At 40.5% G+C, this 26139-nt stretch overlaps 1 protein-coding gene across 1 annotated transcript in view; it reads left to right on the forward strand.

Moving 5' to 3' along the window:
* Positions 1-26139, forward strand: part of LOC126298324 (uncharacterized) — an 897680-nt gene that overhangs the window by 279476 nt on the left and 592065 nt on the right. The gene's annotated exons all lie outside the window — the stretch shown is intronic.

Consider the following 26139-nt stretch of genomic DNA (forward strand, 5'->3'; position numbering starts at 1 on the left):
AAAGCTGGAACTAACAAGTAAATATTTCCAATCATCTATAATTTATCTTTATTTGATATTCAAGAAAGACAAATTTAGCCTAAGCGTGAACCCTGATATACATTTTGTTTCTGACAGTGTTATCAGATATAATCATGAAATATTGCAACTACAATGAAACTAATACCAGTTTAATATTAAGTAATCTTGAATAAAATACAGAACATTTAGTTTGCTAAGTATCTTATTAAACAACACGTAGCAGTAATTTAAACTTACAATATTAGGTATTGACTCAGCATTAAGAAGTTGCGTAAAAGACTTTGTTTCATCTAACGAAATGGAGAAGTGTTAATTAACGGCCTTGTTATACTCAGCAGTGAGCCACGTTGAAAATGAAAGAACTGAAAGCGTCTTTCCTCAGCTAAGCTTCTTTATCTGTAATGAAGGAGCTGTCCTACTTTTTGATGTTCTTGTGCGTAGTTAGCAGGTGTTCCCTACAAACGAAAGAAAGCCGCGCAGCTACAAAATGCGGCAGAGGGTCGTGGGATGGGGCTTGCTGGCTTTTGATGAGGCTTCCTATTAAGAGGTACAACCAGAGAAGAAAACAAAACGGCACGAAACGTCCGCAAAAGCAGCAAAAGGATTCAGGTTGAACACTTGTTGCTGTGACAGAGCGTGTGATTGTGGTGCAGAGGAGCAGGAAGGCTTAGAGACGAGAGGTACTGGTGTGGTGAGGGGATGAGTAATTAGTAATGGAAGCGAGAGAGTTGGTAATTTGTTCGCAGAGGACTGAATGCCTTTGTTTATCGTCGAAGATTCTTGCTGCGATAGTCTGCCAAGGAAAGAAAAGCCAACTTTTATACTTATAATAAGCTACAGGTGCAAATTAAACGCTGACATACTGTTAGTGAGAAGGAAAAGGGCCTTGAAGTTGTCACTGGTGCAAAATTATTCAAGGAAAAGTTTGTAACACATTTTATATTAATACATGTCAGAATGTTTCTCCACGAAATACGAAATTTACGAAACATTAATTTCTTGACGATGTACCTACATAAAACTACATTGTAGATTTCCTCTGGAGACTTACTCAGTTCGAAATCACGAGTCTGCCACCCACATGGAGCATACGACAACCAGGATGAATTCCGAACACACCGACCTTGTGAAAACAAATCTTGCTCTATAGATATAGTATCCTAAGAACCTTGGTTAGAGACAATCAGGTAGATTGGATACTACTTGATTTACGAAAGAAATATAAATCAATGCTGCAGCTACACCTACAAACGACCATAACTCATATCTAGAACTGGACTGAGACGCTCTTGATAGTCAGAAGGAACATTCTACCCTGGACGGAGGACTGCACATGAAAACTTACATAATATGGGGGCGCTATGTAACACAAAAAGTTACTTAATTTGCGAGTGCTATGTACCGAAAGAAGTTACGTAATGATTAAGGCACTAGACTAGTAATCTCGAGGACTGAAGTTCAAATCCAACCAGATATAGGTTTCAAGTGGTTTTCCTCAATCTTTTAAAGCAGATGCCATGTTGGTGCCTTGGAGGAGGGCCGGCCTTTTATCAGCTGAATTTCTGTTCAATAGTAGCTTGTGCTCCGTCACTAGTGACGTCCTTGTCGTTCGGACATTAAATTCCAACTTCCCTTTATCCTTGGCCAGCGAAGTGTGACTGCCGAGCGGGCGCTACAGTATGGAACCGCGCGACCGCTACTGTCGCAGGTTCGAATCCTGCCTCGGGCATGGATGTGTGTGTTGTCCTTAGGTTAGTTAGGCTGAAGTAGTTCTAAGTTCTAGGGGACTGATTACCTTAGAAGTTAAGTCCCATAGTGCTCAGAGCCATTTTTTTGAAGTTGAATTTTTTAAATGTATTCGTTGCTGATAACTGAGAATATGTGTCACTATCCCAAACGAAGTGCAGTCACATTTTTACATAAGCCTGGTTCAGAGTTGGGCAACTGGTTCTTCATGTTGAGAAATACACCCTGGTGAGCAAAAACATTCTGGCCATTGCCCATCTCGAAACTGAATGACGGTTTGTGGCGTCATGGAGTATAAATATCTATGGAGTGAGCATACGGATTCACAGGACGACAATTCTGTTCGCAACATCTCCTGCAGTTCAAGACACGTGATTTTAGGACGGCGCATTTTAGCCTGTATAGCGCTTAACGTATTTTGTGCATTACTACTTCGCTAGTTCAGATAGATCACCTTCAGAAATACTGCGAAACTTTGTATACGTCTTTTATAGATATTTTAACAATTCGATACCAGGAAATAAAGTTAGCTTAAAGATGTCAGGAACAAGAGTATTGTGCTTTTTCGCCACATGTCATAGCACAGATTCCAGTTTATTTACTTTTTTCCGGTTACGGGAAGATGTGACTTCTACGGTTTTCTTTACGTTTTCTATTCCCTTTATTCATTTTGTCGAGTATCGGCTCTAATTAATGACGTTACAATGACACTGTATGGATCACCGAAATGTGACAAAAAACAACGCATTTGAAACTTTGAAATCGCTACAGTACATAAAGTAATCACACCATCTACTTTTCTATTATTATTTTCAATTTTTAGCTCTTTTTTATATTTCGATAAACTAGAATACGAAAATCACACAGTGTAGAAAACTGTCTCATGCAGAAGTACTTAGGTGCACAAAACGGTTTGAAAACCTGCGTAAACTGGAGGAAGTTAATCAGACGGTCACGTATGAATTTTGTCTCCATATGAACAAAGAACGAATATGTATACACCGACTGTCAGTTTACTCAAACAAACTTGCAAATCTATCGAGCACCTGTCTCGTAAGCACATGGCCAAAAAATCGAAGAGATTAGCTCTGCAGTGCAAGACTGCATTGTTCCGTGTCTTGATATTTTTCCAACATAAAAAGTGCCTCATATCAATGACATTTATAACTATACATACCTACGAAAAGTGACTGGTCCTCCTTCCACATACTTCTGTTTACACCCTTAACGACAACAGTACGACACCATAACTGTTACTAATACTCAAACGTGCCGAAACGTGTATAAAATAAGGTGAATACGCATAATATTCAAGTTTAGCTAATACCATAAAATGTAGGCAAGCAGCGTCGTCCCAGAATCATATAACTAGCCCGGTTTGATGTTGAGAACATGCGCAGTAGGCTATGCTGATTCCACAGATATCTATACTCTATGAGCGCCGCTGATGTCAAGTGAAGCGATAAGGAAAGTATGCAAACTGAGCAGAGATGAATGAGGAATCCCACAACGTTTGAAGTACGACCATCTGTACTCAAAGAGGAACTGAATTTAGCGAAACGCCAGTACGAGTTCGCACTGAAACAACTTGCCGAGCTCAACCCGGTCAACGACACGCAGGAACAGCCACAACTCAACGACATCAGGACTGAAGATGATTCCTCGCAAGGTGAACAACACAAAGGTGACTGGCCCTGACAAGATCACAAATACACGGTTCAATAACTTCCCGAAGAAGCTGCTTGTAAAACTGACCCGAAGATACAACTCTTGCTTTTTAAACAACTGCTTCGTAAACGCATGGAAAGAGGATGAAGTGGTACTAATCCCAAAGAGAACCAGGAGACCTCACAGTATCGATTAACCATTGTCCTATCAGCTTATTGTACAGCTGAACCAACATTTTTTAACAACTGCTTAAGAAGAGAAGCTCAGGTTGAATCGATATTTCTAGGATACAAAAAAAAAAAAGAAGAAGGATGAGTGATATCTGGCGTACCCCAAGAAAATGTTACAGGCCTTGTGCTGTTCTTAATCAATGTAATAGATCTCCCTTAGACAACAAACAACAACGATTTGCTTCAGTCGAAGACATGGACGCCTGGTGCAATCATTGTTCCGTAGGCAACCGGGAGAACATTCTTCCGTGAAGACATTAACAACCTTGTCTCACTGTGGGATGTATGTAACAACAAGTGTGAAGTTTGATTTCGAAATAATAAACAGTTGACTTTTTTCCATCTTTCTCGTTTTCATTTGACTCCCCTTTAGAATATGGAACCTGAAATCTGAAAACCCTGTATTTGTGAAGCTTTTCTGGCATACTTGCAGCAATAATTCTTACATAGTCGTCTCCTGGCTGCACTGTTCCGCCAATCAAGAACACGTGTGCAGCGAGGAGTACATATAATTTACAACTATTTCTGCTACAACATTAAAATTCACACGTTGTCAAGCTTTTGGGCAGCAATGCTCTCTATAGGCTGAACAAGTATCTGTAATAGTGCCTATATCAGTGACCTGAAGATGAGGGATTATCCCTTCAGAACTGATTATGGTATTAAATACAATACATTAACCAAAAATACTAAGTAGTACTAGTTTTTTAATCATACCTAAAAGTAATACTGGGAAGCCACAATTTTTAATGGCGTTGCTTTTGAAATATCTGCACTTCGTACATTATTCCACTAGAACCATATTGCGGCCCATCTACCGCATAAATGAACACAGCTAGACTAAACGGAGTTATCGTAAAGGAACGCTAAAGGTGTGTAACCGGTGGCAAGGCTGCAAACGAAACATTAAATCGACTCAGTGTGAAAGGACTGGAGGAAGCAGCAGATTTAAGCCTCGTTGACAGATTGCACGGTTCTGGAAACGAGTATTTCGGAAATGGGGAGGTCTAGGGACATTCACGTACTGACGCCAGATTATATACATCTGCATACTCTAACATACGGTGTATGACGGAGGGTACCTTGTACCAGTGCTAGTCATGCCCTTCCCTGTTCTATCTGCAAATGGAACGAGATAAAAACTTCTGTCTATACGTATCCGTACCCGACTCCGCATCCGAGGTCGCTAACGTAAGCCTGTGTAGTGGCCCTCGATTCGGAGGTAAGCCGGTTCGAATTCTGGTGGTGGATGAAATATTCGCTGCCCATATTGGGCCGGCAATGGAAGAGAGATTGTGGCGTAAAGTTCCGACAATAGCCTGGATTAAATTCCAAACCTCTGCACAGTGTCTCACGAAGTGACGGCCAGTAATACTGTAGATGGTAATCAGTCCGTCGGATGGGTACGATAAGCCTGGCGGACCCCTTTTCGAGAGGAGTAGACTATATGCCGGCACCGCATTTCACCCACTCCCTTCCCTTCAATTCGTCCACAACAACATAAACCAGCACTACACTGTACAAGCACTCATCATAGTCATCCATACCACACAGATACACATGCAACTCTTCATTACAGATAGGAAGAAGGCAACGGCAAACAACTTCCATCTGGCTATGACCGGCGATGCAGGATTTCTGCATCTTCTCCCCATACATTCGTTGTCTTTGTATGGGACTGTAACACGGTGTAGTCAGCGACAGTTTGGAAAGCGTGTAAGGGTGTTGCAGTGTAGGCTGTGCTGAGAGATGACTGTTAAGAAAAAAATTCTACACGTTGCGCCGTTTCTGCGTTAGTCGATTAGGCCGTTGTACGCGCAAACTGAAGCTACTGCTAGAGAAGGTGTCGCCAAACATCTTCTTAGCTTGGTTTCCTACAACCGAATAAAAGAGCGATACAAAAATTATAAATAGGATGGGGCTAGTAAGGGTTGAACTCGGCCCAAAGTTTGAGCTTTCTCGTGCGTTATCATCTACGCCATGGGAACAACTGCCACCAAGTGTATCTGGCGGGCAGCTTGAATTTTCGCGGGCAACAGCCTGATTGACTAGATTCAATGCTAATTAAGTCTGAAACAGCGCGACATATCGAATTGTTTTGTTAGTAAGCATTTCTCACCACAATCTATCCTACAACACCCTTACAAGCTTTTTCAGACTGTTTCTGACCACTCTGCATATTCTTCCTTAGGAGCCGGATTTCTCTAGACTTCGCGGTCGTTGTGCTAAAAGAATGTTGGTGGCAGAAGGATCGTTCTGCAGTTTATCATAATTATCGGTTCTCTGAACTTTATCAGTTGTGTTTCGCAATAGAACGTCTTCTTCACATCAGTGATTCCCATCTGAGTTCACGGAGCATCTACGCAATACTCGCGTTTTGATCAGACATACTGGTGACAAATATAGTAACAAGATTTCGAATTGCTTCGTTGTCTTCCTTTAATCCGACCTGGTGGGGATCCCAAACAATCTAGCAGTACTCAAGAAGGGGTACCACAGGTGTTCGGTGAGCGATCTTCTTTGTAGATGAACTAAATTTTCCTTGAATTCTCACAATAAACCGTAGTCGACCGTTCGCCTACTACCAACCTTAGATGCTCTTTCAATTTCATGTCGCTTTGGAACTTTACGCCGAGTTATTTAATCGACTTCACTGCATCAAGTTGCTCACCACTAATGTTAACTCAGACATTACAGAATTTTTTCCATGCTAATCTGCATTAACTTACATATTTTCCACATCTAGGGCAAGCTGCCATTCATGACACCAAATAGAAATTCTGTTCTAGTCATCCTACATCCTTTTGCAGTCGCTGAAAACCAAAACTTTTCCGTACATTATAGCTTTAGCAGGAAACAGTCGCAGATCGTTCCTCCCTCTATCTGTCATATCACATATGAAAACAGAGAACAACAGTAATCCTATTATACTTCATTTCGACGCTCCTGACGGTACCTTTGTCCCCGATGAGCACTCACCGTCCAGGGCAACGTACAAGGTTCAACTGTTTAAAAAGTCTTCGAGCCACTAACATATGTGAGAACGTATCCAATATGACCTCGCCTTCGTCGACAGTCTGCAGTGTGGCACTGTGTCCAAAGCTTTCCGGAAATCTGGAAAAATGGAATCTCCCTGTTACACTTCATCCATGGTTCGCAGAATACTATGTTACAAAAGAGCAAGCAGTGTTATAAGTGGAAGAATAAAGTTGAAATTGTTAGTCAATAGCAATCGCCGGACATTCATGCCTTGACGAACAACTGACATGTGGAAGGCTTTCCTTCCCTGCAAAGCGAAATAGCTGGTAAGGTGTTGCGCAACTGTGCAATGCTGAGAGTAGCCTACAAATTCTACGGGAGTACGCACCTCATCTCACATTCTAATGGGGCTCCACCTCCTCCCCCCCCCCCCCTCCTCCAGGGGTAACTTTTTCATCAGACTATGATATAACTGGAACGAGCTGTATACTCAGGTAATGGATGATCCATGTTACTTCACTTTGATAGTTGCGTAATCATACACCACCGTCCACCACTTCTGTTCTATACATTACCCGCTAGACTACGCAGTGGGCTGGCGATAGTATTATGCACTGTGTAACGTTAATAATACACTTGAGAATTTTCCAAGCTCAGATTATTGATCCCACTGTCGATGTTCGTAATGGCAGGCTTTTCGTTTGTGGAATAGTTGCGCTTTAAGTTACAGAGATTGTCTAAAGAGATGTTACCTGCCATTTTTTCTTGACCGTTAGGCAGATGTTTCCTGTCATTCGACATAATTACCGAATTCGTCGGTTGAAGTATTTTTCAAAGTTACAGATAGCACACAAACTTTACGAATAATTAGTAGGTCATGGTATTACGGCCACATTCTCAACCTTTCTACATATAAATGTATGCTGGGTATAAGGGCCCTAATGTTTAAAAAAAGTCCACATTCATAATTGATTCAATTTTTGTACTCATAAATCACATATGGTTCAAGGTTAAGACGAAATCGAAGTAAAATTTTAGAATTGAAGAGTTAATCAACAAATGGTTCAAATGGCTCTGAGCACTATGGGACTTAACTGCTGAGGTCATCAGTCCCCTAGAACTTAGAACTACTTAAACCTAACTAACCTAAGGACATCACACAAATCCATGCCCAGGCAGGATTCGAACCTGCGACCGTAGCAGTGGCGCGGTTCCGGACTGAAGCGCCTAGAACCGCTCGGCCACCACGGCCGACAGTGAATCAACACCACAGTAAAGTATGCTTTTACGAATCAGCTTACCTGGAGTAGATATTATGCTTGCTACGGAGTCATTGGGGCTCACTTCTAAGTAGAACTCATCACTGAAGATATTTCACTCCAGTCAATGAGTTTCCAGGTCGAAGACGTCTCTGGAGACACCGAGGAAAACGGTGGGATACCGGCCTGACTGTTGCCCGCTATCAGGAGTGATGGTCTGGGGAGCCATAACGTTGTCTTACAGTGTATATTGGTGTACTATACTATATGTAGACTGTAGTGTCAGGGTAATATAGTTTACATACATTTATTTTATTTAATGAATAAATAAGAAAAAAATAAAATATTGGATAAACGTCTCGTTCATAGAGGAGAACCAGTGAGGGAGTAGGGAGGACACAACGAAATCCTGGTCTTCCGCATGGTGTGTGCTGTTCTGCTCTTGTATATTGCATGTTACAAGATCTAAAGGTGGCTACAAAGTGGATACAGAGTAAAACAGTGAGAGTTGTGGTTCTGTTAAACGCATTCCTGTGTCTAGTAATCGGATGGCATGTTAACAATTTGTTGTTACTCTTCAAATATCAAATAAGACTGTTTTTTGTTTACTTTCACTGACTGCCGACCTCTTCTCTTATTTCTGTCTCTTTGTTTCGTATTTTTTCCTTAGTTTACACGGTGACACGTTTTTTATCCTCGTCTTTATTATGACTCTGTGCCCATTCGATGACACGAAAGTTTACGTCGCATCTCATTAACCCCATCATTCAGTTGTAAGTTTCCTGCTGTAAATCAGCTTTTGAAAACTGACGTTATAATACGTTCGATATGCTGCTACGCTCTGAGCTCGTTGTGACTGTGTTTCACGTCGTTGGGAAGGCTGTTTTATGACGCGGAATTCTTTATGTGCTTGTCTGTACATGCAGTAAAAGAAAACTTATTTAGTGCACTGACGTTCCTGTTGTTTTAGCATGTTTTCATTCGTGCAGCTAATCAGCCCTGATGAATATGCGGAAAGCAGTAAACTTCAGGCATAATAATTTCACTGTGACGTTCAGTGTTTGTTTAAGCTCTCGCGACTTCACCGAGCTGGTCAATTATCTCACTTGTTTGCGCAAATTTTTACATCTACAGCTCCATTTAACCTCTTATTCCTTTTTTTTAAAGAAATGATAATTTGAATAGGAAATGATAACGTAGGTTACAACTGCATGCTTGTTGTCAAAGCAAATTGAGTATACACGGACGTGCTTGCTACAAAAGCCTAGCTCTCTCCGAGGACATTTCTTTAGCATTTCGCGCTTTTCATGAGTGAAAAAGTACTGTCTATCAACTGTCTTTGTAATAATTGTAAGTATATTAATGTTTATACATTGTGAAATGTTAAAAAAATTGCTCGTTATTTAAACCAATAATGAGCATCGCAATTTATATCCTACACAAAACTGACATTAGTGTAGTTTTTACTATGTATATCTTTCCAATTATTATTGAAAATGGTCAGCTGTTATTAAGGTTTCTTGATGATATCATCGTGGTAACATAGATGCTGACCTTTGCTATAATTCTAGCGCCCTCGGAATTTTTCAGAATGTTCTCCACAAACAGCGGCACGCTGTTCGTCACCTGTGTAGCGTTTATGTTATTTAGGTTTCGTGTGGTACGTACCATCTCATCCCATTGTGTTCGTTATGATAAATCTAATATGTATGATTCTGAATTAGGATGGAAATAAAATTAGGATTTATCGGCCCATCGACTATAAGATCGTTAGAGACTGAGTATAAGTTAAAGTTGGTAAGGATTGGGAAAGAAATAGGTCGTGACTTTTCATAGGAACCATTCCAGCATTCACCTTAAACGATTTAGGGAAATTCTGGAAATGATAAATCTGGATTTGAACTGCTGTTCTCCCGAATGCGAGCTCTGCGCCTTACTATTGCGCCACATCGATATATATTGCGAGTGAGTACGGAATGTATTTTTAGGCCTAATTTTCGTTACAGTAACTATTAGTTAAAACATTTTTACATTTTACTGAGTGAATAAAGAATACCCATTGACGACGGTACAAATGCGCTGAAACATGTCTGGGTTTACACTAAAAAAAAAAAAAAAAAAATGCTCCCATAACAGTTGGACCTTGTATCAGTTAAGGTATGGAAGTACGTGTTATGAAAATGTAACTTTGTTTTACTTATAAAAACAATCTTGTTATCTTTTTGGCACTTTATTTCGGAATATCTATATTATTCCGAATCTCAAATAATTCACTGACAGCAAATGAAATCAGTGAATAATGGCGCTGTGAGACTGTAGTTAACATTCTCTACAGTTTAAACAGACGCCTGCGAGGTGTACCGCACGTGTGTTAATTCCACGCACAATCATAATTACTTTCTTTCGCGAAACGTAGAGTAGGTGCGAGGAGTTAGGCCAGACAGTTAGGACATCAGTGAATTAAAAATATGCAAACTGTTTCACGTTTCAACTTACAACTTTCTTTATCATGGAATTCAGCAAGATTTCCTAACACAAGATTAGCTGTCTAGTTGAAGTCATCAGTTGTATGCCCAAAACTTAGGTACATTTCTTTAATCATAGTTGCTCAGTCTTTGACAGTACAAAACTGCGTGCATGTTATATTTAAAGTACATGCCAGCCCATTTCCACTTGCCCAAAGTAGCCTTACTGGGGTGTTAACTATTAATTAAAAATTGGTGTTATAATTTTCTGTAATCGACGGTTGCTTATAACCCGTGATTCTAAAGAGTTTACTTTTTTTGTAATACGTTGGAAAAAATTGAATGTGGAAGAAATGTTTTAGCGCCAGTGAATATCGACATTTGGTTTAAAGAAAATGAACGTATGTTTTGAGATCTAGTTACGTTTCTCGTTAGACAAAGCAAACAAGTATGAAAGAGAAAAAGACAAGCACTAAACGGTGAACAGAGGAAAATACTTAACTCATAACCTGTTAATTATGAGGCACTCTTGGCGGGATAACAGAGAATAAGCGCAGCTTTTTTTTTCAGTCAAGTGTGTTTTGCCATTTATGTTTGGCATTCTTTCCTAATAGGCACCTTGTGTGGAGTTTAGGGACACCCCCCAATGCTCGAACGAGGTGGCGCAGTGGTTAGCAGACTGCACCGCATTTGGGAGGACAACGGTTCAGACCCGCGTCCGGCCATCCTGATTTAGGTTTTCCGTGATTTCCCTAAATCTCTTAAGGCAAATGCGGAGATGGTTCCTTTGAAAGGGCACGGCCAACTTCCTTTCCCATCCTTCCCTCATCCGATGGGACCGATAATCTCGCTGTTTGTCCCCCTCACCCCCCCCCCCCCTCTCCACAAATCAACCAACCAACCCGAAAGTAAGAGGACGATTTAGGAGAACGACACTTTGGATATGATAATCAACAGGAGTAGAAGAAAGTAGGAAATGGATATGTTTGGAAAATAAGTAACGTACAGAATTTAGTTTTGCTATGCAGTTGCTTCTCTCAAAATTTTGTCGTATAGTAGTATGGAATGAATTCCAGAATAAGTCATTTCTTGTAGCAGACCCATTTCTCATAGCAAACGCAGATGCAATAAGTTCTCCAGTTTAGTTGCTGAATATTTTGCTACATAATTAACGCAAAGAAACGACTAAATTTGATACCTTGTTGTTTATCATTTATCAGGTGCGAGCAACGGAAACAATTCATAAATAACACGGCTGCTAGTTTTCTCTGTTCATTGTTACCTAAGACACTCTTCTACTAAAATTGGTATTTGTTTTGTAATCAAAAAACAGTCAAAAACCCACAACATAAAAGGTGGTTGCAATGGCTAAAATTCTTATGGCATGGAGAAGGATTCAAATCACCTTTATTCCAAGTTCATCTAAGATTTTTTTAGGTAACTTCATAAGAAAGCAAGAATAGCTGTTTCAATACGGTGGAAACCTATTCCATCGTTTCAAATGATCTCTGTGTGGACGGAATGATATACGCTAGATCTTCAGATGAGGTATTTGATAGTGAGATACAACTCCAGTCTCCAGTAAGGACGCTGCTTGGCCTGGAAAATAATATCTTTGGGCCCAGGCAGGAAGTGCTCCACTTGATTTTGTTTTCTGGCATTGGATATATTTTCATGTGACCAAGGCCTAACGAAGCATACGTTTTAAGCCTCACATTAAAGGAATTACCGTTGTCGTATGTTCTTTTCAGTCCTTGTATTTCGTTGACTTGCAGGGCTTAAGAGTAACAATTGCGTTTTGGGCACAAATCAGTAGGCTTACAGTAAATAACAGGAAGGCTGAAAGACGCCTTCAAAATATTTTCGCCCTTTATTGCAAAAATAGCTTCTATTTAAAAAGAAAATAATGAACACCTAATTTGCGATATCAGCTAAGCAAGGTGGACCTGAAAAGATATTTATGTTTGAGTAATTGGACGCTTATACCGAAAGAAATGTTCACTGCTTCATTTCTAAATGTTATTGTGTGGACATTAATACCGTTTCACACTTTAACTTTACAAAACATATTTTAACATAAAATGAAACTCTCTTTGTTTCATAAAGTCAAAGATTGTGATGTTTTATAAAATCGAAGATTATGATTTACCATCGTGCAACTAAACAGTTCCGTTCGCTTTCTACTGTTATTTAATAATAAATCCCTTATGAATTAAGAAAGGGCAAACTCTGTTTTGCGAGGGAAAGGCGAGAGATCAGATTTTAACGTCCCGTCGACGTCGAGGTCATTAGAGACGGAGTACAACCTCAGGTTGGGGAAGGGCATGGGAAGGTGAAGCAGCCGTGCCCTTTTTAAAGGAACCATCTTGGTATTTGCGTTAAGCGATTTAAGGACGTCACAGAATACCCAAATTGGATTCAAGCTTCTTTTCCAAATACGAATCCCATGTCTTACTACTGCACCACCTCGCTATTTCCCTGTTTAATATAGTATATGACTATGTCCACGTATTCTAATTAATTAATTTAGTTACAGCTTCTACAGGATAGTGGTTAGCGATGAAAACACGCAAGTTGTCAAAATATCATCAAAAAAAATGATTTGCTGCAATTTAGGAGCTACAATACATTTAATCATTTACTTAATTCAGTAAAAACAGTGATAGTACATTTTCTGCCATAAGAATTGCCGAAATGTTTTCCTTTCCTTTATTTCACATACAACGTAGTGGTATGGTGACTGAGAGTTATATCTCACACGCCTTTCAAGTTTTAACTATTCGCAGCACTACAAAACGTATTCTGAAATTTAAATCTGAGATAAAGCAAGACCAGCTGTTTTTATCAGCGACTCAGTCACGGAATTAATAGTGCGTAATAGTGCGATCGCTACGATTTGTATTTCTCTAACTAGAATGGTACATTTAATTCCTTATGTTCAAGATCTTTCATCAATATAATTAATTTAAGTGGCGTTTTTCTATAGGTTCTCATTTTTATTGATCCTAGTTATAAAATTCTAAATTTTGAAAAACTTGTCAATGGTAAGATGCAAAAAAGTAGTTTACGAAGGAAAGATTGGGGGGGGGGGGGGGGTAGAAAATTTCAAGCCTCGTATGTGTCCTGTATTGTTTTTTATTGGTGGGAAGTCGCCTCTGCTTCTGTTTAGAAGCGTTCTCCCTGGAAAAGACATTTTTTAAACTGTTCCATCACTGTCTACGGATTTTCTACTAGCATTACGTCTACTGCTTTCCTACAGCATCCACTAATATCTGCTGCGCTATTTGCAATCAAAATGTTTACAGCTTAGGAAAACCAATACACTGCCGCGCGGGATTAGCCGAGCGATCTAAGGTGCTACAGTCATGGACTGTGCGGCTGGTCCCGGAGGAGGTTCGAGTCCTCCCTCGGGCATAGATGTGTGTGTTTGTCTTTAGAATAATTAAGGTTAAGTATTGTGTATGCTTAGGGACTGATGACCTTAGCAGTTAAGTCTCATAAGATCTCACACACATTTGAACATTTTTTTTAAAACAAATACACTCTTTTCTCTTCGCTCTATGTCACTGTCTGGAAGAGTGTTAACGACTAAAGCCTTTTAAAAGGAAGACACGTGTCGAAACTGGTACTTGTAGGTATTCTAACATTTTTAATAGTATCTGTAAATGAAACAGGTATTATTCATTATTTCAAGCCCTCAAGAAATGCATTTGCCACAGCATGAGATTCTTCATATATACCTGCACAAAATCAGAGAAATCGGAAAACTGAAAGAGAAAACGTAAGGAAACACTATAAATTACCGTCAGGGTTTTCTCACAAACTCAAATTGTGCTATCTACATAGAATAGACACATTCTCTACTTCGGATAGCCAGTTAATTCAAAGGTAATGAAAAACAGAGCATTACACCGATAAAGCCTCAGTCATATTTGTACTTCCGCATAGCTGTAGCAAGGGAAGTGGTGACGTAGCCCTCGCCAAGACTGCAGGCACAGAAGGGGTGCAAAAACACAAAAAAGGGACAGAATGACTGTTTAAAAATGAACCGGGAAATGTACGTCAGGTCTTCTACCTTTCGTGTTCCTATCTTCTTCCTATAGGAAGAAGCCTTTTCTTCGGTCTGTGACTGTAAACGCACACCGTTGTCACTAAGTAATTACTACAGAGTCATTTCATACAAATAACATACTAAAGTAACTACTACTACTGAACGAACGTCTATCGCTAACATAGTTTATAAGATTCATACAGCTGCCGCCTGCACAATCGTAGTATTCAACAATGAAGTTCTTGCTGCACTATGGTATGATTTCAAACTTCGACGAACGGGTGCTGAATTAAATATGCTGTTCTGGGTTTAGAGATTCCTATCCTAACACTGAAATAACTTTGAAGATATTTAAGCGGTTTCAGCAAATCAAAGAAGATGTAAGACTATTTAAGGTCAGGCATGGGTGAAGTATTCTGTCAAAATTAGCTGTTCTAGAAAGAATATAACACTGCTACCACACTTCACTGACCTATTGGGTCAAAGCAAGAAAATGCAGAGTAAAATTATAATAAAAGCGCAATGCCTGCAAAGGAATATTTTCTCGATTCCAAATTAGAGCCCTTGTTTGTTTCTAATTAATAATTTATGAACTGTTAATAATTTCTGACGATCAAACAAAATCTGCTTTTTATTATACTCCATGCAAAAACAAATTTCTCAGTAGCTGCTATAACGACAAGATACAGATTTTGTTTTAGTTTCAACTTTTAGAAAGTTTATAGATTTATAATTTGTTAATTAGAACGGCACATTTAATTTGTTATGTTCAAAATTTCTCATCAAGATACTTGATGTAAATAACATTTTTCTGTAGGTCCTCATTTTTATTCAGCGTAGTTATAAAATTGTAAAATTTGGAAAACCTGTCAATGGAAACATACAGAAAGGTAGTTTACGGAGGGAGTGATTGGGTGGGTGGGGGGCTAGGAAGGGAGGTGGAACTTTGACAGTTCTGCCATGGGCACAGGATGATTTCAGAACTGGTTTGCACTGTCGCCGTGAGTAAAACGACGCTATATGGACCTTGATTTGCAGTGGTCAGTCCTCTGCTGCCTAACAGTCTACATAATTAACGCAGTTATCCAACACTGAATGCGTCACACTGTCATTTCAAGGCTTTGACGACAGTTCGACAGACAGCAAACGTTATTCGTAGGTCTATACTGGCCCATGAAATGCAGTTAAGTATGCCAGGCAATACTTTGCAGAGATTACAGCTGCACCATGGGATGCAGTTTTCCTACAAACTACATATGCATCACCTTCATGAACACTATACAGTTTATGGCTCAGGGTAATTCTTACAGTAGTAGTAGTTTTCTGTCTTATTTCATTCACGTATTGAGTGAGTGAAAAAAAGACTGACACTATGCTTGCCTACGAGCCCTAATATTTTTAGTCTAATTTTCCTGGTCCCCGCATGAGAGCATTACGCTCATACAGTCATCTTCGAATGTAGGTTTTCTAAATTTACTCAACATGATTTGTCGAGAACTACGTCGTCTTCCTCCAGATATCGCCATTTCAATTCCCCGTGCATCTCTGTCACAATTTGGTGTCGGCATACCATCCTGTTGCGAACCAAGCTGCAGGCTTCTGAATTAATTTGATATCCCCAAACGCTGCAACAATACTTTTGAGCTGGTCACACTAACGTCTTTATGTGGTATATTCCATCCATACCGATTTTATGCATTCGTCCCATTTCATATCGCTTCTTAGCGTCGCCCTAAATACTTACACTACCTGGTCAAAAACATCTAGAAATTTATTACTAGAAATTAATATTTGGTGGGTCCATCCTTCGCCTTTATGACGGCTTGAAATCTGCTGGAGACTGAAAGTGAGGCGTCTGAATGTCTGTGGAGGAATGACAGCCCATTTTTCCTACCAGAGAAGGTAGTGATGCAGGACGCTGCGGTGTAGAGCTAATTTCACGTTGTAACTCACCCAAAAGGTGTTCCACTGGGTTTACGTTGGCACTCTGGGCAGGCCAGTACATTTCAGGAATGTTATTGTCCACAAACGATTGCCTCATGTACGCTGCTTTATGACAAAGTGCACCGTCAAGCTGAAACAAACAATCATCGTCTCCAAATTGTTCCTCTGGTTCACCCAGTACACAGTGGTGTAGAACGTGTTCATAGGATTCCGTATTTAGCATATCCTTCAGCACAATAAGGTGACGACACCCTAACCACAAAAACCCATACTGTGAAATCACCGCCTTTTGTTTCACTGTTGGCACTACACATAATGACGGGTATCTTTCTCCAAGCGTTCGTCATACTCAAACCCTCCAGCCTGATTGCGACCTCACATCACTCATTTCCGCTCATCCACGGTCCAGTGGCGTTGCTCTTTACACCATCTGAAGCGTCGTTTAACATTGAGTACGCAAATGTGTGACTTATGAGGAGCTGCTCGACCATTGTATCCCATCGTTATTAAAGGGGACCACACCGTGGTTCAGGTCGAAAAAAATCGATTTTCGGTTTTCATCATATTTCGATAGATGAAGGTTTTATTTAAGAACTCTGAAAAGGATTTTGCTGAAACTTTTTTTTGAGCATTTAAAGAGCATTTTCCTACAACGTGTGTTTATGTGCCACGCCCACTTTTCTGTCACCCATTTTTCTGCATATATTTTACATTTTTATATCTCCTACATTGCACGTTAGGGTTTTTTTTTTTACTCCCGGCTTTGTTGGCTACCCTTGGAATGCAACAATCGGTATTCTTTTGTTTCTGCTGTTAGTAAACAACAAGTTTTCAAACACGCGGTTAGTTTTCACAATAGTGGTTCAAATGGCTCTGAGCACTATGGGACTTAACTTCTAAGGCCATCAGTCCCCTACAACTTAAAACTACTTAAACCTAACTAACCTAAGGACATCACACACATCCATGCCCGAGGCAGCATTCGAACCTGCGACCGTAGCGGTCACGCGGTTCCAGACTGTAGCGCCTAGAACCGATCGGCCACCCCGGTCGGCTTCAGTCAGTTTTGTTCAAGTGTGATTGCGAGTAGTTGTTATAGAAAACTTGCAGTTATACTATGGGCAGGCAATTAGGATAAATAAAGAAAATCTGGAGGCAATGAAGAGTGATGTTTAGGCCATATTCTTCCATAGGTCCTCTATTGATGATAAGCCATGTCATGGATTGGGTCCATCAGTAGAAAATTTGTGGTGCAAATACAATAGGGCGCAGGCAACTGGAGAATTTTACTATCACCAGCATTCTCTTCCTGCTGCTGTTATTACAGCAATTAAACCTATTTTCAGAGACTTGGCTCATCCTGACCTTCTAAGGAAATGTCTGCATGGGCAGACACAGAACCCAAACGAATGTTTCAACAGCATAATTTGGAATCGCCTTCCTAAAACTGTATTTGTAAGCATGTATACAATGAAACTAGGAGTTCATGATGCTGTTATTACATTCAATTGTGGTAATATTGGAAAGTGTTGGGTACAGAAAAAGCTGGGAATTAATCCTGGTGAAAATATGATCACTGGGCTGCAACTTTGCGATAAAATGAGGATAGCTGATGCTGACAAATTTGCATCTAATATAGCCAAGAAAGCATCCAGGAAGGTGGAAAAGAAGCTGCAAGACCTGCTAGAGGCCAAAGAAGGACCATCATATGCAGCAGGGCAGCTTTAATTAACTGTAAGTAACAAATTAAGAAAGTTTTTTCTTTAAAGTCAATTTCCCGCAAACTAAAATTTTCAGTACATATGCCCCATTATACCAGAAACTATCATACATAAATGAATGAAATTTTCAGAGACTCTGCATAACATAAAAAGCCACCTCTGGTACTACATTCATTAATATTTCCTCATTAGGAAGTACACATAAAATATTTTCTGCAGAAAAAACTTAATATTTTTGTTAATATATTTAAAAAGGTATTTCTTAAAAAGTATAAAATGTATAACGGAGATTTTAGTACAGTTGACTCTATTAGCACCATGTAACATACAATAAATATATTATGGGCCTGCATCAAATAGTTTTTACAGAAATGGGTCAAATACTTGCCTGAATTGACATGAGTTAGAGAGGCAGGGTGTGGTCCCCTTAACTCTCTACTCACGGTCACTGTGCTAGCTGCACATCTGGTATCACTTTTCATCTAAAGAGTGATTCCTTCCGCTGATTACACGAGCTTTTTACAACCACATTCCGCAATGCTCGACAGTGCCTACCTGGTCTTGGTTTAGCTATGGCTCTTCCTTCGCATTCTACTTCATAATCACATCACCAACTGTCAACGTGGGCAGCTTGAGAGGTGTTGAAATGCTTCTGGTGGATATATTACTCAGATAGCATCCAATGGAAAGTCCACGCTCAAAGTCACTGAGTTCTCCTAAGCGACCCATTGTGCTGTTACTGCCTCTATACTGAAAAGACTGCCTCTCTACTGAAAAGACAGTATTCCCGGCCTTCTTTTATAATGGCGAGTCCGCCTCTCGTAACCTTTAGTGATCATTTCAGCAGTAATAGAAATGTCCGGATACTTTTGATCCCATAGTATAAGCGATAGAACGTGGTGAAGAAGTTTACTATTAATCCTGTAATCGAGTACGATCGGTCTCTCTCTCTCTCTCTCTCTCTCTCTCTCTCTCTCTCTCTCTCTCTCTCTCTTCCTTATAAGCATTACGTTGCATTTATCCACATTTGAAGAGAATTGCCACTTATTACACAAAGTGGATGTTTTATCCAAGTCATTATGGATTTCCTTACGATCGTCCAACAATTTTAATTTGCTGCAGGAAAAAGCATCGTAGGCGAACTATTTCACGGCGCTTCTGATCCTGTCTGAGTAATTGGTTACGTACGAGGAGCGTTCAATATGTAATGCACTATATTTTTTCCCGTCCAACTTCGGTTGAGAAATGCGGAGTATGTGGTGGGAGATGGTTGAACATTCCCACTTCAGCCCCTATAGTTTCATGAAATTCCGATAGGTGGTGGCGCTGTATGTATCCTTGTAAATGGTCTCTGTAACGGAGGTGACTTCCAAGCAGATGGCTGTCATTGAGTTTCTTTCGGCGGAAAACCAGAACATTGCAGATATTCATATGCGCTAGCAGAATGCCTACGCCGTTTCCTCGCCACTTAATACGAAACCGTAATGAGCAACGTAGGACCATCTATACGGAATTGCTTGCACGTTGCGGGGCCGATCGTGACAATTATACAATTTTTTGGCGAATATCGTCACAGGCGATGAAACATGAGTTCATCACTTCCAACCGGGAACAAAACGGCAGTCCGTGGAGTGCCCCATACCACCTCTCCTCCGAAGGAAAAGCCGCACCCTCAGCCGGTAAAATCATGGCGACGGTCTTCTGTGACTCTGAAGGGCTTATTCTGTTTCCCTGATGGTGCACTCCGCGGGAAGCAGTACGTTGATGACGGAGACGTTATTGATGCAGCAATACTTTGGCTCCAACGTCGACCAGTACAGTGGCACCGTGCGAGCATATAGGCCCTTCCAGTAACGTGGCGTAAGGCCGTCGCACTGAACGGAGAAATACGGTTTGTAGCTAAAAGACTGGGGAGTAATATGATATACTGGAATCCTGAATAAAACCAACCAGCTTCCAGATAAAAGATCTTTTGCGTTACATATTGAACGCCCCTAATATACTGTTAACATGCTGTGAGGCTAACAACTGTTGTACTTTCCAGGCGTTCGTCAGTTGTGTTTTGCTTACGACAGGATAGAGATTGAGCAGTTTATTGTAGAGTCAGTGACCTCAAATTTGCATCATAAATGAATGTGCTCTTCACAGATGAATTCGCCACTGTTGACAGGACATTTACTATCATACATTTTTATAATGTTATTTAAAAACCATATTGATTGCAAATATTTTTATTCATTCGGTTCATTCAGAACCATCTTCAGATCTGATATTTCAGTTACAGGAGTAACCCGTCCAAATCCAGCAGTTTTCACATGCTACGTCACATCATACATTTGTCTGGAAGGTAAAATGGAGCCGCTGCTGTCACAGTAACGTCGTGGAAAGAGAGAAGTTTCATAACGATATTGTACTGGTTTGGGGAGCAACCATGTTTTATGGTGTACACGCTACATCATTGATGAAAACATCATATAAAATTAGTTGTAGGGGAGGCAGGTGCCAGATTGAGAGTCACTGACTGAATCTGAAGGAGACATAGGCCAATTCATCCACGAGGGCGTTTCTTACAAAACCTCCGTGCCAACGATTTGTGAGTATTGCTCGTCAGTCTTAAACTCTTGCTGAGTGGCATTAATAAAGGTGATAAAGGACATGCAAAGAAAAGTAATATGTTTTATCGTAGTTCCGTATTACTTTCTATTACATAAATCTTCAGAAATGTGTATGACGGCAAAAAAAAAAAAATGGTTCAAATGGCTCTGAGCACTATGGGACTCAACTGCTGTGGTCATTAGTCCCCTAGAACTTAGAACTACTTAACCCTAACTAACCTAAGGACATCACACACATCCATGCCCGGGGCAGGATTCGAACCTGCGACCGTAGCAGTCGCACGGTTCCGGACTGCGCGCCTAGAACCGCGAACCACCGCGGCCGGCTATGACGGCAAAATGAAAGCAATTAGAGCACATGTAGAGGCTTACTATCATCCTTTCTCGACATGAGTCTTTCACGAGTGGAACTCGAAAAAATATGTAGGTACACAAAGTACCCTCCGGCACACACAGAACTGTAGAAGAAGAAGTCAAGGATTGTTTCAAATTTACTGCAAAGGAGGGACGTTTGGCTCCAGACTGCGTTTTTCAGTTATACTTTAGTACGTGATAGTACACACCTTTAGGTCTAACAAAGGAAATTCTCTCGACTGTTGAATGATATTGCTTGAATGTACCGTCACGGCTCGATTTACATACAAATTCAGAGTTATTGTTGTGCAGCTGGATGTAATCTCAGAGTCACAGGAGCCTTTTCGTCCTCGAATTTCTCGTCCGTTGGCGCCCCTTTTGTGTTATGCTACCTTTGTACCTGGTAGACAAACAAGTCGCTAATATCCAGAACCATTTTGCTGCACATAAAAGATAAAGGAATGGGTTTAAAGCTGCTTGGTACAATAGTACTAGGGACTACAGGAAAAATGAGACGTACATGCTAGAGGAAAGGAGAGATTTCCTATCTATGCGTACTACGGCAACTCATGAGATATAGGTTTCTGCGTCAGTGGGAGGAAGAGTGTCTGGAAGATCAGACAGCAGAAAACAGTAATTGCAATCCACCTACTTAACGAGTTGTACTTTCTTCTGGCCACTCCAATGGAGAAAAATAATTGGAACGTGCGTCAGAATAAGGTACCGATTTATGATGCCAAGTTCCACCTCTGGTGTGATCAGACCATTTGTGACATTTTGGCATAATGTGTATAATATTGTGATAAGAGGACAATTTTCGGTTTACTGGATGATTTGTTCTTTATTTTAGCAGACAACAACACGAAAGCATTTGGAGTTAAACAATTTTTTTCTAATGCTATACCTACAACATAAATAGTTTTGTAGAAGTTTTTAGAGTGTTTTCAAGGCGGCTGGTTCATCTGTTTCTATTGAAGTGACCTAGCCGCCGTAGAGCACTACAATTTCAGAATTTTCCTAACGTTATGACTGCGTTTCAACAAATAGCTGAAAGTATACTACGTATATAAACCTTAGTTCAACGTGGCTGGATGTGAATGAGTGAATTAACGTGGATGATACTGAGAGAATGAACTATTAATTCTGCTTTACCTGTTTGTTCAATTTGAAACCTTTGTACGATGCTCATCGCCAGACTTTTTGTAAGGGTGTGGATATCCGTGCTCCTGTGCCTCTAAAATTCAGTTACCGTCGCTATAATAATTATCAATAAACAACACATGACCACAACAAATTTATAATATGCCATGTGGATGTGCAGTAAATGTTACTTGTTAAAAATGAGTCTAAGAGCCCTCTGATTAACTGAATTTGTCAATCATGTCTGCAATTAGAAGCTTTGAATTTTTATAATCCCCTGCTGAATTTTACAAACACCTACCAAAACGGTGGAGTAATTGTAGGTCTTACTAAGGCAGTAAACTGTATTTCCTACAATCAGATCTTGTAGCACATGTACAGATAAACGTAGCGCTGTGGTAAGACACTAGGCTGCTATTAGAGAGGACTGTGGATCCAAGATTTATGGTTGCATTAATTCCTATAAATCGCTTAAAGCAAATGTCGGGATGGCACCTTTGACAATAATACGACGGATCTTCATCCCCCCGTCGAGTTTTTGCTCCTCTCTAATGAACTCTACGACGACATGACGTCAAACTATAAATTTTCTTAGCACGTGTAACATGTACAAAGCCACACATGTTACTCCGCAATCATGCCTTTGCTGCTTTTCTTCGAGAAAAATTGAGATCACTTCCAGCTGCGTGATCAGTTACTCATATGAGCCTTAGTGTTAGGAAGAATAACTGCCTAAACGACACGGCCCTCATAATATGTCTTGCAGTTCGTCACGTATAACCCAGTAAGAAACGGTAAGGAGTAGATATTGCCTTTAGCCAGTTTACTTTATCCCCACTTCAAGCATTTTCCACGTCTCTTTGAAGCCTTATTACTTTAATATTATATGTGTAACGTTTTCTGTTTTAATAAGCGGGAAAGCATTAATTTCTTTGTGGCGAAATCCTAACGAAATTAAGAATTATTTGTACATAGCCTGATCCTGAAAGTAAGATGTTCATTACTGATTTATCGGTTATAGATCAGTCGCAAATGGAAGTGAATAACTGGAAATCGAGGCATGTGCATCGTTCACTGTTTTTTTTTTTTTTTTTTTTTTTTTTTTTGTTACGGAGGGAAACACTTTCATTTGTATTTGCCCACCGATTATATGCATGCTGTGGACTGATACTGCAAGAATTTTCATCTGTTAATTTTGTTGCTTAAAATCTCAGAGGATAAATGTTGGAAATTCGCATGAAGTGAATGGACAAAAGAGAGGGAGTTATTACGGAGACATTCCTACACTCCATTTATTAGTACAATGGGCAGAGCTGCACGCACGAGTTAAAACAACGCTCTAGCGAAATATGATGTGATGAACTGTTCGGAAATTTCAGGCTCTCATACCTGAATGTGATGCGAAATTTGCTCCTGGATACAAATTAATATGTACAGCTTCCATTCTCAACATCCATTGTGTAACGAATGAATTATTACACAGTTTAAGTACCTTTCATTCAAAGTTTTTTCTTTTAACTTGAAAGACTTAATAAAGCTTCTTTGATCATATTTACAACACCCAGAAAAGATCTCAAGTAAAACCTTGATCCAGTAATAATTACTTCAAAAAATTCGGCCGACAAAGTGGAAAGATGTTTTTCTTGAATGTGAAGTATTTTATTGTTCATAAACGATCACCAACCTCCGAAATTACTATTTAGACATTCCCCCAGTGCTTCCAGGTTCCAAATTATAGCTGCAGCATTTTAATTAACCGTTCAACATTAACGATAGTAGTGGAGTGGGGCTACACATGACACTTACTCATCCGTGAAAACATACTGTGCTGTAAAGAGAAATAATGCATCAGCAAATAGACATACAACACGAGTCCAGCCGTGTCCAGATAAATAATATGTTTTCCATCTTCCTTTTGGATGTAGTCTTTGGATCGGCACTGCCCAAGTTAAAACTATGTATTAGTTGACTGATACGTTGTAACTCATAAAGTACTGCATGTTATTAGAATATGTAAATTTAGATAAAAAAGACGGCTAAATGTTTACAGGATTTTCACTCGTCATTGAGGTGACTGCACCACCTTTTCCCCTAGAGCGGGCGGACGGAGGAGGAATGCTACACCGCACAACACAATTAAATGATCACTTTTCGGAAACCCTGTAACTGACTCCTACTGCGGGGTAGAAGTTTGAAATTTGTCTCAAAGATGTCTAAGGCTTTCCTCTATAACAGTGCAAAAGCGTGGCTCCCTGCGACGTGACCCTCGGGCTTGGTGATGCGCCAAACAATAAGGTGTCTACACTTACGAGAAAAAAAGGCCAGAGCTTATAAGTTCATGTGAGGTGTCAGATGGGTTAATGACTTCACATTTGCACCAAATTTCACCCCGATTCTTCCGATCGCCACGGTGGACATCTCACATGATGGGGAGGTCGTCGCATCCCTCTTAACAACATTTCAGCCCTTCTTCTGACGATTGCTCCATGTAGGCCAGATCCGCGACGTACTGAGTTGAAATAACACAGTTTTCTTATGAATAACTGAGGAAAGCATTTCCGACATATCGCCGTTCAGAATCGACACAAAGAGGCCGCAGGTAGTGGCGTAAATGCCGTTAATGAAACCACTCCGTGATTCCCATACATTCCACGGTCGAAAACGACAGTGCGCAGGGCGATGTGCAACGTGAAAACATTCTTGACAATCTTTGATACTAAAGACATGTCCGTGACGCTTCAACCTTTCTCTAAGGACATCGTGAGCTAGCTACGCCATTGAGCATGATTTCACCCCTACGGAGTACAGGGCAGCCACAATTTTTACGCTGATGTAAAGGGTGGCACCACTAAGAACCGTTCGAAACCATTCAATGAAATCTGAACGTGATATGAAGCAGTAAAGGCTCTTATGCTTTTTCAGGGCTCCTTCAACACACATTACTATGGCGTTATTATAGAGGGGTGTGACATTGACACATGCGAGAATAAAATGGCAGAGGGTCCACCTAAGTCCCCCAGTTCGGCAACACCCTCAGTGTACCCGCCAACGTCTGTTGAGGACTTTAAAGATATACCTGCACAGAGAAAACCCTTGAGCAGATTCCTAGGTGCCTGCAGGCAGGAAACCTATTGACATCCCTCGGATCCTGCACATGCCTAGGACTGCCTCACGGGTTTTCTCTGTGCGCAGATACATTTTTAAAATGCTCCATAAACGTGGGCGAGCAGCACAGAGGTTGTTGCTGAACCATGAGGTCTTAGAGAGACCCTTTGTCGTTTTATTCGTGTTGATGTCACACTCCTCTGTAATCACGCCACAAAAGGGCGCGAAATAGGAGGGCTGAAAAATATAAGCACCGTTGCTGCTTCGGATATAAATCAAATGGCATCTGGTGGTTTTGAGAAATCCCTAGTGGTTCCACACAGTACACCAGAGCAAACTTTGCTGTCGCACCGCACTACAATGTTCGTTGGTCTTGCTAGCCCACGACGTCCTTCGAGAACGGTTGAAGCGTCAGTGAGATGGCAGCAGTAGCAAAGAGTGTCAAGAATATCTTCCTGCTCTTCATCACACAGTGAACTGTCGTTTCCGACTGCGAAATGTCTGTGAATCAACGTCCCATGCAAAGGGGTGGTTTGATTGGCGATATTTATGCTTTTCGTGTCGATTCTGAAAGGCGGTGTTTGTGAAATGCTTTCTTCGGTTACTCACAGGAAAACTGCGTGATTTCAACGCTGGGCGTCATAGTTCTGACCTCCATCGCAGAGGCGTCAAAAGAAGGGGAAATGCGGTCAAGAAGGCTATGACGACCTTTCCATCTTGTGAGACGCCCATGGCACGGCGCTGGGCAGAATTATGATGAAATTTGGTGCCAATGTGACATCATTAACCAAACTCTAGAATGAAATTTTCACTCTACAGCGGAGCCTGCGCTGATATGAAA

Source organism: Schistocerca gregaria, chromosome X (assembly GCF_023897955.1).
Source record: "Schistocerca gregaria isolate iqSchGreg1 chromosome X, iqSchGreg1.2, whole genome shotgun sequence".
Taxonomy (NCBI): Eukaryota; Metazoa; Arthropoda; class Insecta; order Orthoptera; family Acrididae; genus Schistocerca; species Schistocerca gregaria.